The sequence below is a fragment of a genome, unplaced genomic scaffold, assembly GCF_019419815.1.
Source record: "Pyrus x bretschneideri cultivar Hongxiangsu unplaced genomic scaffold, Pyrus_bretschneideri_v1 Contig61, whole genome shotgun sequence".
Taxonomy (NCBI): domain Eukaryota; kingdom Viridiplantae; phylum Streptophyta; class Magnoliopsida; order Rosales; family Rosaceae; genus Pyrus; species Pyrus x bretschneideri.
In genome coordinates, this window is record NW_025999800.1 from 1,537,605 (window position 1) to 1,555,588 (window position 17,984).

The following is a 17,984-nucleotide window of genomic DNA, read 5'->3' on the forward strand; positions in this document are numbered from 1 at the left end:
AGAAACTTTCTCTCCTGTAGCCATGATTAAGTCCATTCGGATTTTACTTGCTATAGCTGCGTACCATGATTATGAAATCTGGCAAATGGACGTGAAGACAGCCTTTCTGAACGGCTACCTAGAGGAAGAGCTTTATATGGCTCAACCCGAAGGTTTCGTGTCCAAGTCTGAAAAGACTAAGGTATGCAAGCTTCAGAGGTCCATTTATGGACTTAAGCAAGCCTCCAGGAGCTGGAACATTCGTTTTGATACTGAAATCAAATCGTTTGGTTTTACTCAAAACGAAGACGACAATTGTGTTTATCAAAAAGTCGTTGGGGAAGCAGTTGTATTCCTAGTGTTATATGTAGATGACATATTACTATTCGGGAATGACACTGCAGTACTTTCTTCTGTAAAAGTGTGGTTGTCCAAAACCTTCCACATGAAAGATTTAGGAGATGCATCTTATGTACTTGGGATAAAGCTCTATCGTGATAGATCCAGAAAATTAATTGGATTATCCCAATCTATGTACATTGATAAGGTGCTAAGTAGGTTCCAGATGGAACAATCTAAGAAAGGTCTTCTTCCTGTGAGACATGGAATTCACCTTTCTAAGTCCATGGGACCTAAAACTCCTGAAGAGATACGGCAAATGAATATTATTCCTTATGCTTCCGCCATAGGAAGTCTCATGTATGCCATGATATGCACAAGGCCTGATATCGCATATGCTGTGAGCATTACTAGTCGATATCAATCTAACCCAGGATCAGAACACTGGGCAGCTGTCAAGACGGTCCTTAAGTACTTAAGAAGAACTAAGGACATGTTCCTCGTTTATGGAGGAGCATCAGAGTTGCGAGTGGAAGGTTATACAGACGCAGATTTCCAATCTGACGTCGATGATAGAAGTTCCAACTCCGGATATGTATTCACTCTGAATGGTGGGGCTGTCAGCTGGAAAAGCAAGAAACAAAGTGTAATTGCTGATTCCACGACAGAGGCTGAATATGTCGCTGCAGCTGAAGCCGGCAAAGAAGCGTTCTGGATGCAGAAGTTCATCACTGAACTTGGAGTGGTTCCAACCATTACGTCACCAGTAACTTTGTACTGTGATAATAATGGGGCGATAGCTCAAGCCAAGGAACCCAGGGCACATCAAAAGAACAAGCATTTGATAGGCGCTTCAATATCATTAGAAGATATGCTGCCGAGGGGAAAGTAAACATCCTCAAAGTTGCTTCGGCCGATAACGTAGCAGATCCACTAACGAAGCCAATGTCTCAAATCCAACTTGACCGCCATATGGAAAAGATGGGTATTAGATACATGGGAGGATGGCTTTGAGTGCAAGTGGGAGATTGTTGGAAGTATGCCCACAAAGCCACTCATTTGATGTAATAGCTTTTTGGAATACTTATTATGTTAAACTTTTATATGTTTAATAGAAGGGCAAAGCTTATTGTTAATCACTATTTATAGTATCTTGTGTTTAAGCAATAAGGGAATCCAAGGAATGTATTTGATCTAAGAGACAAGTGATTTAAGTTAGTTAAATTAACGAGACCTTTCTCTTATGTTCATTCCTAAAACGTTCCTAGCCATAGGATTGCCAATTGGGCATTGACAATCCGCTAAGGTTAGTATGTGTTATGTCGACTCAAGCGTGAGTATGAACTAGTCTCAAGTCATTTGGTGTTGGACACTAAGGCAAACACATAGGTGCTCGAAAGAGTAATCGAGTACACTGAACTACGATCAAACAAGAGTTCGAACATACATGTCATGTAAGAACTCAATAGTTGCAATATGCAAAGTAGTCCTTTGACCTGAGGCATCATTGATGTCTAATGGTTAGGTCCTTGATCTTTGATTATGTCAACGGCATTCCATTGGAGTGTCCACGGCATTGTTGGGGTCAAGCTATCTAGTCATGTAGGCATATGAATGTACAACAAGGGATCTCTAACCTTCCATGATGGAAGGAGAATACTCTAAGATATGATTCGAGAGTCTTTGGCCAAAGCATATGAATATGACTAAGGAAGATGTTCCAAATCTTATTCGATTGAATCATATAAAGAAGTATCACATTGGATAGTAGACATGAAACAAACTATCACTCAAACAATGTGATTAAGAGTATTGTATTAGAGAAGGACCGTATTGCATTGTAGTTGTAACTGGATAGGTTCTCCCACCACTTCTACTTAGCTTGGGTAACCATGACATGCTGCTAGGCGTCACCCATGGTTTGTGGAAGCCCTAAAGATTAGCAAACACTAATTTAAGGGAGAATTGAAATGTGGTTTCAATTCACAATCGATAGTTAAGAGTAACATCGCCCACTGCCTCGCTAATTGGAACCTAATGGATCGTACACCGAGTAAAGATATAAGTGAAGAAATTATATGAAATGGATATGCAATTAAATGGTTTAATTGAAGAATGGTCAAGATTAATTAAATAGTTAATTAATTATACGAAACGTTCGTATTGGGCGTTTAAGTTAGTTTTGGGCTTCGGGGCACAAAAACGTTTTGGGCCACAAGGCCCATTATGTTTAAGTTGTATGACAACTAAAACAAAATGGGCAATTAAGCCCAATAACAACTAATGGCCGGCCATAAGGGTGGAGGGTAGTGAACTTGGCTTAATTGCAAGTTTGCCACTCCATTGTGAGGTGGTATAAAGACATCTTTATAGCCATTTCATCCTTAGGGTTTCTAATTGAATTTGGGTGAAACCTATTCTCTCATTTTCACCTTAGGGGAGGAACATCTAGCAATCTTTCTTCCCTAAGTCATCCATTTCATCTTCAAACAATATCTTTGGTGTGGAGACTTAGAGACACCAAACTTTTGGTGTTTTGGAGAACAAATCCTCAAATCCTCAAAGAAGAAAAGGAGCACTAAAAGGGAGGAAATCACAAGGAAGATTCAAGGAGCAAGGAGGTGACTTGAAGGCCCTCCACTTGGGTGAATCCCTTGTGTAATCAAGGATGAGCTTCAAGGGTAAAGAATCTCTAAATTCTTATTCTCTTTAATTTTGTTAAAGAGTCTTACGGTTCACCATATACTAGGCTTTGAAAGTCATGGGTTTTATGAATTGTTTTTGAATGCATGCCTACTTTAAAGAGTTATTAGTTTGCATATGTATTCAAATGTTCTTACATGTTCTTAGCTAGGACAAAATTTTTCCTTCAGCCTTGTCATTTCATGTCAGACTCGTTTTCTTGGCATATCCTCATAGTACTCGTCGCAACGAACGCGTGGGCACAAACAGAATGTAATTTGGAGTTATAACGAAAGAGATATTAATGTTCAAAACTAGGGATAGTTTTGTAATTTTGACCTTGCTAGAAGATTCCAGATTTTCTGGAACCATCAGATGGAGCCACGTTTGTGGCTGGGATCAAGGATGAAGAGAAGGGAGAGAGATGTACAGTTGGGATAAAAAGAAAAGGAGATAAAGGAAGAAGGAGGAAGAGAAATCGACCAATAAGGAGAGGGGAGGGAAGAGGAGTGGATGAATAGGAAAGGGAACAAAGAAGGGGCAGGGAGAGAAGAGAGAGACACGGGATCACGAGTCCCTGCCCAGTTTGTGCGACCCGACCTGACGGGGCTTGCAAACCCGACGCTGTTCATGGCGTTTCATGGTGAATTAAGGCAAATCACCACCTGGAAACGACTCCCTAGCCTTCCCCCTTCCATTTCCACCCAAAATTAGGGGGAATTTGGTGCTAGTTTTGGGGAAAAACCGACGGTGGAGCTTATGGGTGTACGGCAGCGATTCACAAATAGTAAAGCTAACTCAACCCATTTCCACCACCAATAGGCTTCCCTCAACCTCAGAAACAAAGCTGAAACATTGGAGGAGGCGTCGGAGCAGGTATGGAGGTTGAATTGTGGATACCCAAATTCTAGGGTTCCGACGAATTTTAGAGAAACTGAGACTTTTCCCGGCCAAATTGGCCTTAGTCACAGGTATGAAAGTTGGTCAACTCACTGAGATCTTTATTTCTATGAAGTTTGAGAATTTTTAAAAATAGTTGAGTTTTCCGGCGAGTCGAGGCGGTCGATCGCCACCGGCGGTGGCTCGTGGCCAGTGGGCCGCCGATGCTATTTTACGCTAAATTGATATCTTGATCTCAAAATTGATATCCATATGATGTGATTTGCTTATTGTGAATCTAGTTTGATTAAGGTGCGTTACTTGATAATTATATACATCGACGATCCGACCATTGGATTGTCACCAAATTTAATACATTATAGTGCGTAATATTTGAGGACAATAGAAACTTACGGATTGGGAAACTGACGTACGGATATTTCCGAATTGGATTTGTAAGTTCATAAAATAAAACATTAACCGGCACTTGAATTTGCAATTGGCGGAGATCCAACCATGGATTGTAGTGAAAATTTAGTATGATGTTTTAGAAGCATAATGTGGATCTTTGTAAGTTACTGATCAGAAATCTGAGATGCCGGTCTTCCTGATCAAGTTATGTAGGGTTAGAGACCCTACAATCGATCTTTGACTGACGGTTGACTTTTGGTCAATGGGTCTCAAATCATTCTAGAACGTCCTTGGGGATGTGTTTTATGTAAGTTACCTACTTTATCGATAAGAATTCTGAGACGTGAATGAATATTTGTTCTAGGTGGCGATCGTTCGTGACGTCTCGATATTCGTACTAGGGAGTTGTAGCACAGACTCCAGGTGAGTGGGCTTTTGGTTTTCTGTACACACACACACACACACAAACACACACACACACACATGTTTCCCAGAAACTATGTAAATGGAATTTCGTTTAAAATGCCATGTCATATTTGCTTTACGCTTTAGCATATGCATTAGTATAGCTTTGCATAATATTGCATGATGCTGCGGAGGCCCAGGTAAGTTCAGGTGAGTACATATTGATGGTATGGTTGCATGGTAGTTGGTTATGACTTGATACATGTAGAGCTCATTGTCCTGCACCCCTGTATTAGTGCTCTGCCCGTGGCCAGGGCCTAGCCTTCATGTGATCGTAGCACTTGAGCTTACTTAATTACACCTAGCCTGTCGTACATACCACATTAGGTGGATCCAACTCGTGTGCAGGTTTAGAGCCGTACAAGACACATTAGGTAACTCCGAAAAAGTAATATTCATAGTAACACACATTTGACGTGAAGGAGGGTGGTAGCAATGGTACCTTTTCTGATGGAGTCTGTACCCTATGAAAATACAATAGAGAGCACACAGGTCAAGTTCCATTCATTGATTTTTATGAAGATGAACAAATGCAACACATCTAAAAACTCGAGGTGGAAGTACCAACACAGACGGTAGATGCACGAATGTAGCAAGGACATGTAAGGGTGTAAGAAAATCCAAGACTTTGGATGGCAGACGATTGATAAGATAAGTGGCAGTCTGAAGAGCAACATCCCAAGAGGAATGGGGAACATGCGCCCCAATCAAAAGTGAGCGAGCCGTTTCTAAGAAATGGCGAGTTTTATGCTCAGCCACCCCATTCTGTTGAGGAGCTTAATGATAAGTAGTTTCATGAAGAATTTCGTGATTAGTTTAATAATGTGAAAAATCATTATTAACATATTCACCGCCATTATCAGAACACAAAATTCGGATTTTAGTAGAAAACTGTGTCTGAACCATGGTGTGGAAGGTCTTAAAAGTCGAAAAAACATCACTTTTATGCTTAAGAAGATATGACCATGTCATCTGTGTGCAATCATCTATGAAAGTTACAAACCACCTAATACCAGATGAAGTAGTAATCAAAGATGGTCCCCAAACATCTGAATGAACAAAACCAAAAGGAATAACACTTTTATTATAATTCAACAAATAAGAAACACATTGACTCTTGGCCATTATGCAAGTGTCACATTTAAAGTCTGAAACCAAACATCCAACAAATCAATCTGGAAACATATGTTGCACATAACTGAAAGATGGATGACCCAAACGGTGATGCCATAACCATATCTGACACTGCTTGTGATCAACAGCTTCTTAGGTAAGATTGACCCGTCTTGTATTGACATCATCCACAAAATAGAGATCCCCCCTCTTAGTACTGACCAATTATCTCTTTCGTGAGAATATCCTGAATAAGACAAAACTTTGGATACATTAGCACATAATAGTTCAATTGTTCAGTAGTTTGGTCAAGAGACATCAATTTATGCTTTAATGAAGGTACAAGTAATGTATGAGGCAAAGAAAGAGTGGGTGTGAGGCGCACAGTGCCAGCGCCAGTTACCGATGAGGTGGCACCATTAGCATTACTAATATTACGTTAAAGTGGAACGGTATCACATGCCAAATCAGTGGGATCATAAGTCATATGGTATGTGGCACCAAAGTCAATGATTCATCCGCACTGAGTATCATCACTATTCATATTAAAAGCATAACCACAGTTACCTGAGGACTCTGGAGACATGTCGGAAGAACTCAAAATAGGAGAAGGATCATCCTAAGATATCAAAGATAGTTAGGATATGGAGGTGGCAAGATTGGCTTGCTCGTCTCGTTCTTGTTGGTTTTGAAGCTTTAATGGTTCCTACCAGTCAGGATAGCTATGCAATTGAAAACAATTATCACGGCCATGCTTTTTACTACTGAAGTAAGTACAACCACTAACTGGGACGGGTGGTTTGGGACGAGGAGAGCGGTGACCCATGGTGGGCCGTGAGGCCGTCTTAGCAGCAAAGAGCGAGCCCTGTGCTGGGCTTAGGGCAGTAGCCTGGGGTTGCAGTCCTGGGCTCGGTGCAGGTGGCTTTTCGGGGGCACAGGGACGAGGTGAAGCTGTGGCTCGTGCTATAGGCCGAGCCACCATTGCTGTCCCACTTGGCAGCTGTCCTCCGGTATTCATAACAACATGTCGCATTCCTTCCCGACGAACATAGGCAAAAGTTTGTTTGACGGAAGGAAGGGGCTCAATTCGTAGGATATCACTACGAATTTTATCAAACATCTCGTCCAATCTTGCAAGCAAAGTGTACACACGATCCGTTTGAACAATTTTATTATAAATTTCAATATCGATACCGCACTTCAACGGATTGGGTCGACGATAATCATGTAAAATTATGAATGACAATGAATTATGTATTGGATTACTTATGTTGTAAGCCACTTGTTTATCGAGTTGTTAACGACATAAGTAATCTGATAGTCCTAGTTAAATAAGGATTATGGAGTCTTAACCTTTGCAATTGACCTCAAAGAAATCTAATAGGTTTCGCCACAAAGATATAGAATCAAGGTAGAACTCAATCACTTAAGTGATAGGGTTTCATTTTCACAACTAATAATAGGTCGGCTGTGTTTAAACCCTAATGAGATAAATACTATGGTTAAGTCCCTGCTTCCATACTCTTAATCTCTCAGATATGCTCAACCCTATTCATATAGTAGATAGATATTATTGAAGTATTGGACGGAGAAGACAACCCAGAGTTCATCAATGGCTTCATCTTCATAACCATGTCTTCCGAATTCTACAGATAAGTTCAATATAATTAGTTCATAACTTCGTATCAACTTTATATTGATTTGATTTATTTGTGATCCTAATGTCTTATTGTTGTATTTTCAGAATATGTCTTACAAATCAATCTCTTGCCACAAAGATTGAAGATCACTATAGTATGTCTCCACCGGTCGTCTGTCTTGCCTCATGAGAGAGGCCTTGCAGGTAAGATCATAGACTTGAGATATATCGGAGCCGTCATAATATGTGCGAGCAACTGCGTCCCATACTTCCTTTATCGTCGGTAGTCGAAGAAAATACCCAATCAAATTGGGTTCCATAGAATTGATGAGCCAACCCTTCACAATGGCATTCTCCGTACAACATTTGGTGAAGGACGGATCGTTGGTTGGTGGCTGGGGATTACTCCCAAATAAGTAGCCCAACTTGTCTTTTGCAGCAACGAACATCTCAACAATTTGAGACCAAACTCCATAATTGGCACAATTGAGTTTGAAGCCAATCGAAGCAGTAGAAGAATCATGGTGGACAATTTGTGTAACAACTTGTGGTAGAGGTGATATAGGATTCATGATAGGGTCTATTAGGGTAGGAGTGTTTAGGGTTGCAGTGTTTAGTATAGGAGTAGAGTCGGTTAGGATGGGGTTGTTTCCACTGTGGAGTGGTGGTAGGTTTTCCGTGGGATGGCCAAGTTTGCTTGAGGGAACGGGCAAAGCAAAAATCCTAGGATCTCTACTCTGATACCATGCTAGTTAGGGCTTATCTTGGGGTTTAATTTTATGATATTATTCTTTTCACCAAGGAGGAAAATATATAATGTTCAAGATTAATTTACAAGGAAAGAAACATCAAATAACACCTTTCTAATTACATCCTGATTACAAGAACCCAAATAGATAACTAACTAATTACAAAAAGTCAACTCTTCAACAATTTCATCACAAGGGCTGCCGACTACATTGAAGACATACAGTACCCTGGTGGCTCATGGTATGGAAACTGGAGAATCTGCTTCGCATATGGTACCTTGTTCGCAATCAAAGGGCTGGAGGCTGCCGGCAGGACATACAACTGTGAGGCAGTGCACAAAGGTGTCGAATTTTTGCTCAAAACGCGAAGGGCAGATGGTGGTTGGGGAGAGCACTACACCGTACCAATCAAATTTAATAGTAACGAAACCGAAACGATAATACTTCACTTGTTCCATCTCTTCAGAAATATACATCTCTTCGGATTAATGGGTTTGATTTAAGGCCGACAGGTCAGTACATGACTTAAAACATTTCAGAGGCTTTTTGTTTTAGTTCACAATTCCCTCCAAAAGTAAATTTCTGAATGATTTTTTTTTTCTTTGTTATAGGCTTAGAGATCCATATTATATTCACCGTGCTGCTCTGGTGTCAATGAATGGTCAATTGGATGATGGTGATTTCCCACAACAGGAATTGATGGGAGTTTTTATTAGGAATGCTATGTTGCACTATGCAGCATACAGAAATATCTTCCCATTTGTGGGCTCTCGGTTTATTGATTGCCTACCAAAAAGATCGCTTGAGCCTTGGAACACAAGCAAAAGGAAATTTATGGGACTTGCCAAAACAGCCAAGACCAATAAAACATGTTCTAGTTGGTACACATTTTTTTCCCTTTTTTCTTTTGAATCTGTAGAGTTGACGAACTTGTAACCGCTAAAGAACGAATAATCTATGCAAATCTATATTTATATGTTAGTTATACACACATGTATCATGCATTTCCAAAAGTCACATGTCATACAAATTAAATGACTATGAGTTTTCCTTGCAAATCTACTACATGTTAGTACTTCCTGCTCTCCAACTTGATTCACTCCCATTGAAACGCCGTCGGAAATGGGCAGTGGTTAAATATATAACCAAATTCTAGTTCATATTAACAAACGAGAAAGATAAGTTTGTAAATAGACCACTTGGGAAAGAAAAGTATAGAAAGAATAACTGTGGAAGTGGCTAGCACATACCTAAATGTGTAAACACTCATGTACTAACCTGTCCATTTGAAGTGAGAAATTTCTAATTATCCCATCAATGGTTAAAGATAAATTGAAGACAGGTGTCTCTGGATTATTGGTTACTATGTACTCAATGCCACATCAACCAAAGTTGTTAGAATGTTTGTTAGTTGGTTAATTAGTTACTTAAGGTTAAGTAAGCTTGTATTGTTTAGTATACAATGTACTTCAACTTACAAATCTAATTAGTTGTCATTTTCCTCAATTATACAGAACTTTCATTTCTCTCCCTAAAGTTTCTCTCTAGTTCTTCATTTTCTTTCATCCTTTTATTGTTCTTTGATTCCTTCTCAATGTAGTTAACAAGAATGTTGTGTCTATGAATACATTGGAGAACAGGGCCTTGCTTGTACAAGAGGTGTAGCTCTCTCCCCAACCAATATCATCCGTCTGCATGTTGAGTAAAAATTCAACACTTTTGCGTACCGCCTCACAATTGTAATAAGTCCTGCCAGCTTCCTCTAACCCTTTAATTGCAAAGCAAGTTTCATGCATGAAGCAGATCCCCCAGTTTCCATACCTGTGAATTAATACGATTGACATTTTAGCTTTATTCCTCTAAATAGAAAAATGTTTCATTTAGGCACATGTACCATGATCCATCGAGGTTTTATATGCCTTTGATCGATGTATGCTGCTGCAGTCGTGATGAAATTCTCAGTCTGTTTCTTCCTGTGGCCGGGGTATAACTTCCTAAACAAAGCGAATGCCTGGATTGCAGATGAGGTGCATTCGACGTACTTGCATGGATCTTAATTCTTATATTAGTCTGCAAGGAATATAGTCTACAACTTAAAGAACTACACAATGGACGAAGAGGTTGGATCGAGAGTTATACACGTATTCAATGATGGCATACTCCAGAAATTCTATAGGATTGAGCCTGGGGACTGGGGAGTGTAAGCACAATTGAAATTCCTGGGAGGCTATACATTTGTGTATTGATAAGACCATTCCAAGGGTCACCTTTGGATGTTGTCGTGACGCTTTGGTTACAAGGGTTGCTGGGGTCGGGGTTTATTTGGTTTGATGTGTTGAAAATTACAGTTAGCATGTTTATAATCAAACCAAAGCAAATGGATTTCTATAAAGACTGAAAAACCATGTTAGCTTGTAATTGTAGATTGCACGGTCAAGAGGGTATAGAGATTTTTATGTGAACCAATATGCAAAGAGTTGCCAACTTACCTTTTGAGGGAAATCTCCATATTCCATTTGAGAATTGATTAGTACTTTAGCTGCCCGATGCAAAGATTTCGGTCTCTCTTAGCCTTCAAAGAGGAGAACATAACAAGAAATTAGAGTTAGCAAGATATGGATGTCAAACTGTTATTCCTAAAAAGGCTTCAAACACTATGTTATCAGCAAACCATTATGCAGCAGCCAGAACAATATTACAAATTCTGCAAGTGAAAAATCCTCTAAATTCTAATTTACACCAAATTCGGTATCCATGGGAAGTAGAAAAGATGAATTTGACATGTCACATGGGAAGGAGAACGAGTGATGAATTTGTTGTACCGGCCCAATATCAATAAGGTCAACATAGCTCATGCAGTATGAACTATTTGGCCTATTGTCCTTGAGATTTGTATACACCTGACATATAAACATTCGGCATTAAGTGATGCAAGTCGAACGTAGATCATACATTTGGCCAAATGTGTATACGAATGAAAACCAAGAATTGAGTGAAGGATTTGTCATAACAGGGGAATAAAGTAAGCTCCGGTTCTATGAAAGACAACGAAGTATATTTCAAATTTGAGGAATCATTAACCTTGTTCTGACATGATAGATGGCTTTCTCCCCATCCACCTGAAGGAAGCTTTTTGGGTAACAAAAAGTCGCATGCTTTACGGATGCTTGAGCAGTCTTCGTATGTCCTTCCCGCAGTAACCAACCCCTTTATTCCAAACCATACCCAACATAGGTGAAGCATACTCCCTAGGAGCCATACCTATACAACTAAAAACATAAAGTCATCATACATCCAGACCACGCAGTGAAATGTCCCATATATGTATGTATGTATTTTTAATTGGATTTAAAAAAAAAATAATAATAATAATAATTAAAAAAAAAAAAAAAAAAAAAAACACACACCAAGATCCACCCGTTGCTTGTATCATTTCAATGCACTTCGCAGCACGAGCAATACAGTTTTTTATTTCCTCACTCCTATGCCCAGGACATAACTTTTTGAACAATGTAAGTGTTGACTTTTTTTTATATATTTCTGTAATCTTGGGATTCTTAGTTTAATATGTTTATGTAAATTATTTCTTTTCTTAATAATAGGATTGTAACATCTTATAAAACTCTCTTTGAGAAATGAATAGAATACATAATTATTCCAAAAGAGCATTCTCTTCTTGGCACCAGAGCCTAGGTTAAGAAAAAAAACCCTACTGCTGTGTGCAGAATCCAGATCACCAAGCCGCGCGGCCAGATTGTGCAGCGTACCGTCCGATCATCAGCCGCACCGTCAGTTATGCTGTGCGCCGTATAACCAGCGAGTGACACCGTCATTGCTGGATCGAACCCTCCTGTTCATTTGCTTCATCGCACTAGAGTCTGTACGCATCTTGTTGAAGTCCAAAACTCAAACCCCCATATTTGCCGCTATTGGCTGTCGCCTGCTGTAATCCGAAACCTAAACCCAACGATCGTTTCCGCTGCCGAACCTTCTTGCCTAAACCAACCAGCCACGTCTGATCCACCACTGAACTTGCTCGCACCCACCATCGCACCAGTCCACGAACCATTTGCTGCAAGTTTTTTTTGCTTGCACAAATCCCATCTGCTACAATCCCTTCATATTTGTGCGGACTGAAGAAAGGAAACAATTAAAAAGGAAAACGCAGAAGTGTTGCTGTGTTGGAAAAGAAGAAAAGAAAAAGAAAAAAGGAAAAAAAGAAAAAAAGAAAAAAAAGAAAAAAAAAGAAAAAAAAGGAAAAGAGAAAAAAAAAAGGAAAAAAGAAAAAAAAAGGAAAAAAGCAAAAAAGGGGAAAAGCATTGTTTTTTGTGTGGCCCACACGCTACAATTAAAATGGTTCGTGATGAAATGATTACTGCTCGGACACGTGGCTCTTGTTATCATCCATCCAACAATTGTCCTTATTGTGGCTTGAGAGGACATTCCAAAAATTGTTGTTTCGAACTTATTGGCTATCCTATTAATTGGGACAAGACTCGTGATCCTCGATATAATAAGCTGCATGTATTGATTGCTGAAACTAAGGTACATTCTGAACATACAATTAATGATGGTAAGGCTTTAAAGGTTTCTGCATCTGTTACGAATAATACATGGATAATTGATTCCGGTGCTACTGAACATATGACTTGTGATTCTAGACAGGTACAAACCCTAAAACCATTCACCAAAACTGTTGTAAGTGTTGCCAATGGTAATCATGCCCCCATTATTGGGGAAGGTGCTATCTCCCTTTCAGATACCCTTAATCTTAATACTGTGCTTGTTGTTCCTTCTCTTGATTATAATTTATTATCCGTTGCTCAAATAACCGTCGCCCTACATTGTCTTGTTATTTTTTGGCCTTCTTTTTGTGTTTTTAAGGATATTCGAACTCGCAAGACGATTGGTTATGGTATCAGAAAGGGGAGGCTTTACTACTTAGACCTAACATCGAACAATACCTAGATGTTGACTTAAGCTTTTACTGTGGAAGGATCTCAGGAGGAGCGGAATAAAGCTTCGGAAGTTTGGTTGTGGCATCGTCGACTTGGACATGCTTCTTTCGGTTATTTACAGAGGTTGTTTCCTAGCCTATTTGTTAAGAATGGCGTTTCTAGCTTTAAATGTGGTGTTTGTGAACTAGCTAAAAGTCATCGTACTTCGTTTCCGTCTAATTTGACAAAAAGCTCTATTCCATTTATGATAATTCATTCTGATGTTTGGGGACCATCTAAAACTGCTACAATTGGTGGTGCTTATTGGTTCGTTACTTTTGTTGATGATTGCATACGTATAACTTGGGTTTGTTTGATGAAGTCAAAAAGTGAAGTTACTTCCTTGTTTCAGCAATTTCACAAAATGGTGCAAGTACAGTATAAGTCACAAATACAAGTTCTCAGGAGTGATAATGGTGGCGAGTATGTGAACTCTGAACTTCGTGCCTTTCTAGATCATCATGGTATTGTTCATCAAACTACATGTCCATACACTCCACAACAAATATTCATTATAATTTAAATTTATAAGTCTTATATATCCCTTTGTTTTCAGCTTTTGCACTCAATAAATGGCTTTAGTCACCCTCTGATGTCGGCCAACACGTGCCTATCCTGGTATTCGGAGAATATCGAGATCGGGGCATGTCAGCTAAACCACCATTCTTACTCTACAATGAGCCATAAAATGAGATTTGTAATGAGTAGAGAGACCTAATAGACCGTGCGGTGAAGAACAAATGTCTTGAAATGCTACAAGTTTTTGAAGGTTTTTAAAGTAAGGCAGCATGCATTAGGTCCAAAATTTGATTACGGCAGGGAAACAAAATGCAACTCATACTCGTATGCATGACTGACTGACATAATAGTTGTACCTGTAGGGAAATTAGGACATTGACAGCATCGTATAACTGCTCAGGTTCCATTTTTTCACCAACCAGCTCCGGTGGCATCATCGATAAAAGCAGGCAACACCGTACAGGGGATTATGGTGAAAAAAATGGAAATAGCATTTAAGGTGGATAACTAAGTTGAAGTATTTGTTACCTTTAAACCCTCTGCATTGCAATCAGAAACTTGCCATCCATGGTCTTGATCAGAGAAAGTCCACAATCGTTTGGAAATGTGGCGGTGCATGCTTTTGAAGTCACCCGATGGATTGTCCTTAACCTTTACAATTCGATTACAAAAAAATCACTAGTGAGAACAAATTAATCAATGCACATATACATTTCAAAAAAAAAAAAAAAAAAAAAAACAAGAAAGTTCAGTTGACTATATAAAAAACGAACCCGAGATTTCTTGACGAAGTCATGTCCTCTAGCGAGCGTGGGTGCACAGATTGGAAGCAAGCAAAGCGTGAATGGCAAAACCAGTATCCCACTGTTGACCGCCAAAACTCTGCATGTATTAAGAAAATGTATCACCTTATAATGTTTTCCAATGATTTAGAAGAGTAAACTTTTCAAACAGAAAAAAGGGTAAACAATAAATCATCGTATCATATACTGTATTAACAAAATGTGTACTAACTCGCATCTTCATCCCATCCTCAGCAACCCATAAATAATCTGGTATCCTGGCAAGATGCTTTTTAAAATAATCCCCATTTGGATCTTCAGCCCAACAAGCCAGCATGCATAACACCTTTACCACACATCCAATTATAATGTATCTGCTGTTTTCATCTTCGTAATGAATATGCTCCAATGTTGCTTCGAGAGTCCTTTGCCTAATCAGCTTGTTAAATGGCCAGCGAGTAAGAAGAGGCTCCGTACATATGTACAGACTACCCTACAGAAAGTCCTGTATCCAAGGATGAGGGTAGTAGATGTCCTCCTGCATGCAAATTAGTGCAATCAGTTTATGTACCTAAACAAGAAAACATTAACTAATTAGATATCTTAATCAAGTTAAACTCACTTTAGCGCAGTGATGACGCACTCCCTCCAGTTGATTTCGTCACAAGGTTGAGCATAGAGTTCTTCCCTTAATTGTAGTACGAGAGCTGTGATTGGACCAACAAATCTTTTCCCATATAAATAGGACATAGGCATGTAAACCATCCTACAGTAGCACAACATTTTTGCTGCATTTGCATGATGTAGAAGAGATTAAAAAAGCAGACTATATATAGGTAGAGAGAGACTAATTAAATCTATCAACATGTGAAATATTGAATTATTTGTATTTGTGGAGTCCGGAATTATGCTAACCTGGATGCATAGGAAGAAATGAAATATTGAATTATTTGTATTTGTGGAGTCCGGAATTGTGCTAACCTGGATGCATAGGAAGAAATGAAGACAGAGTCTAAAACTCTGGGGGCATTGGGTTGCATCCGGACCACTCAAACACACCAAGGTTCTCAAATAGCACCAGAACAGCAGCAACTAGTCGCATTATACTTCCAACGAAAGAAAGCCTCATTGCATGGATAGAGTAAATGCAATTTAGACACACACTGTCAAATATGGCCCGATCACTCTTCAATATACTGAAATAGTCAGGGTTATAAGTGATTTGGTGTACTGTATGTAAAGTCATATTAATCCAGAGTTAAAAAGGAGGAACTCTACCTTTAGAAGATATAAGAGTAATATTTAATTCTAAAGTTTACTGAATCTTTCTCCACAGAACACAAATGCTAAAAGTTTAAAACAATTATTTGATTATGTATCAATGTATGCATTGGATACATATGGTATAATTTGCACCCCTACACTTGAAGTTAAATATTACATATAACATCTATCTTTTCCTTTTTAGATTGCAACTCTAATCCAGACAAATCTTATTACATATAATAATAGGGGCCCACAACTATTATAGTGTATCAATAATTATGTTATCTAACATCATTGAAAGTTATACGATCTTTATACGTTGTCGATATTGCCCCGCCATCAATAGTAAATATTCCAGATAATTCAACCATACATTGCATAGATAAGGTATCAATATGTTGATGATTTGCTATAGTTATAGTGAAATTTAAGAACAACAGTTTACTGAAGCCTAATAAAAGCAGTTGGTCTTAGTGCTGCAGATAGGCATACCGAAAGCCTAGTTTTACCCCAAGAGGGGATGTGGGTAACACTGCCATGATCAAGAATCCACTTTCTAGCTCTTGCACAAGCATTGTCTTGGCCACCATTAGGTCCTTCTCCAAGAATACACATACAAATATAGTTGAGAGCTGTGCAGAACATGGTGCTGTGTCCTCCAATGTGTAATCCCCAACCACCATCTTGGTTCTAAAATATCCAACACATTAATTAGCATTATTATTCAGTATTTTCTTTTATACAAGCAGGACTTACTTCGAATGCAGAAGTGAAAACTCTTGGCCAACTTAACTGCAACCCTTGTTAGTAGTTTAACACAAATAAGCACATTTTGAAAAATTATAATTTGATCCAATTTGTGTGGAAAAAAAATATCAAACATATATAATGTACCTGATGATTGTATATGTAATGCATAATTTCCTTTTGGTGTTCTACATGGAACATAGTATTAAGATGCTCTGTAATGTAAGTGCACATGACCTGCAAATTTTAAATAAAAAGTGAAAAAAATAATTACCAAAATTCCCAAAAATTAAAATTTAGGTAAAAACTCGAGAAAATATGCTATTTATTTTTAAGCCCCAAAACGGGAACATGGGATTGCAAATAAAGTATTTTCATAGTTGGTTTAAAAATGGAAAAGGTTATGGCTTGAAAACAGATAGCACGAAGGTTTTGGATTTGTTTGATAAAAAGAGTTGTTATTTGGGGCTAGCAACCAGCAAGACAAATGCTGATATCATAGGTTTACGATCATCCTACGGGTTGCACATTTTTGAAAGTTGACATGAGGTTTATACTTAGTCAAAGAGACAAACCTAAATTATTCCTTTCAATTTTTGAAAGTCGACAACATTTTTTTTTTCTTCCATGTACATTGGGTAATGCTAAAGAGATCATATATTTAAACTATATTTTGTAAATCATATGACATGTTCATTGATGACTATATTATTTTTTAAGTGTTGATTAATGTGCACATCACATGATTTTTAGGCTAAAAATTAATTTACCTAACATTGCTCATATACATTGGGTTCAAAACACGACCTCGTAAACTTTTAAGAAGTTGGAGTAAATTTATCCCTTAATATAAAGAATTTTTTTATGGGAGTTTTAACGAAACACTCTAAGTACTATTCATTTTTAACGAAAAAATCACTTTTTTACCTTTTCCTGGTACTTTTTATTACATCTTTAGTTGTCATTTTTCATTAAAATTAAAGTTTTTTTTTTTTTTTGAACTTTTCGTTAGTTTTCCCTTTTTTTATTTTTTTTATTAGCACATTACAAATTGTTGAATACACTCTACTCAATATTTAATGATAGATCCCACATCGCCCAGGAGAATGGATCCTCTATGCTATATGCACATGCCCACCTCCATATAGCACGAGACATTTTGAGAGCTCACTGGCTTCAGGGTTTTGTAGGAACTCCGAAGTTAAGCGAGTTTGCATGAGAGCAATCACAGGATGGGTGACCCCCTAGGAAGTTCTCGTGTGAGTTCCCATAAAAAAAAACCTTGAGGGTGTGGTAAGGGTCCAAAGCGAACAATATCGTGCTACGGTGGAGTCGAACTAAGGATGTGGTGGGGGCCCGGGTCGGAATGTGACATTTAATGTTTAATGAATTGTATAAAATGACTATTCATGCCTTA

At 38.5% G+C, this 17,984-nt stretch overlaps 1 pseudogene; it reads right to left on the reverse strand.

Moving 5' to 3' along the window:
* Nucleotides 1-9,754: 9,754 nt before the first annotated feature.
* LOC103967681 lies at nucleotides 9,755-16,804 on the reverse strand (annotated as a pseudogene).
* Between the last annotated feature and the right edge of the window lie 1,180 nt (nucleotides 16,805-17,984).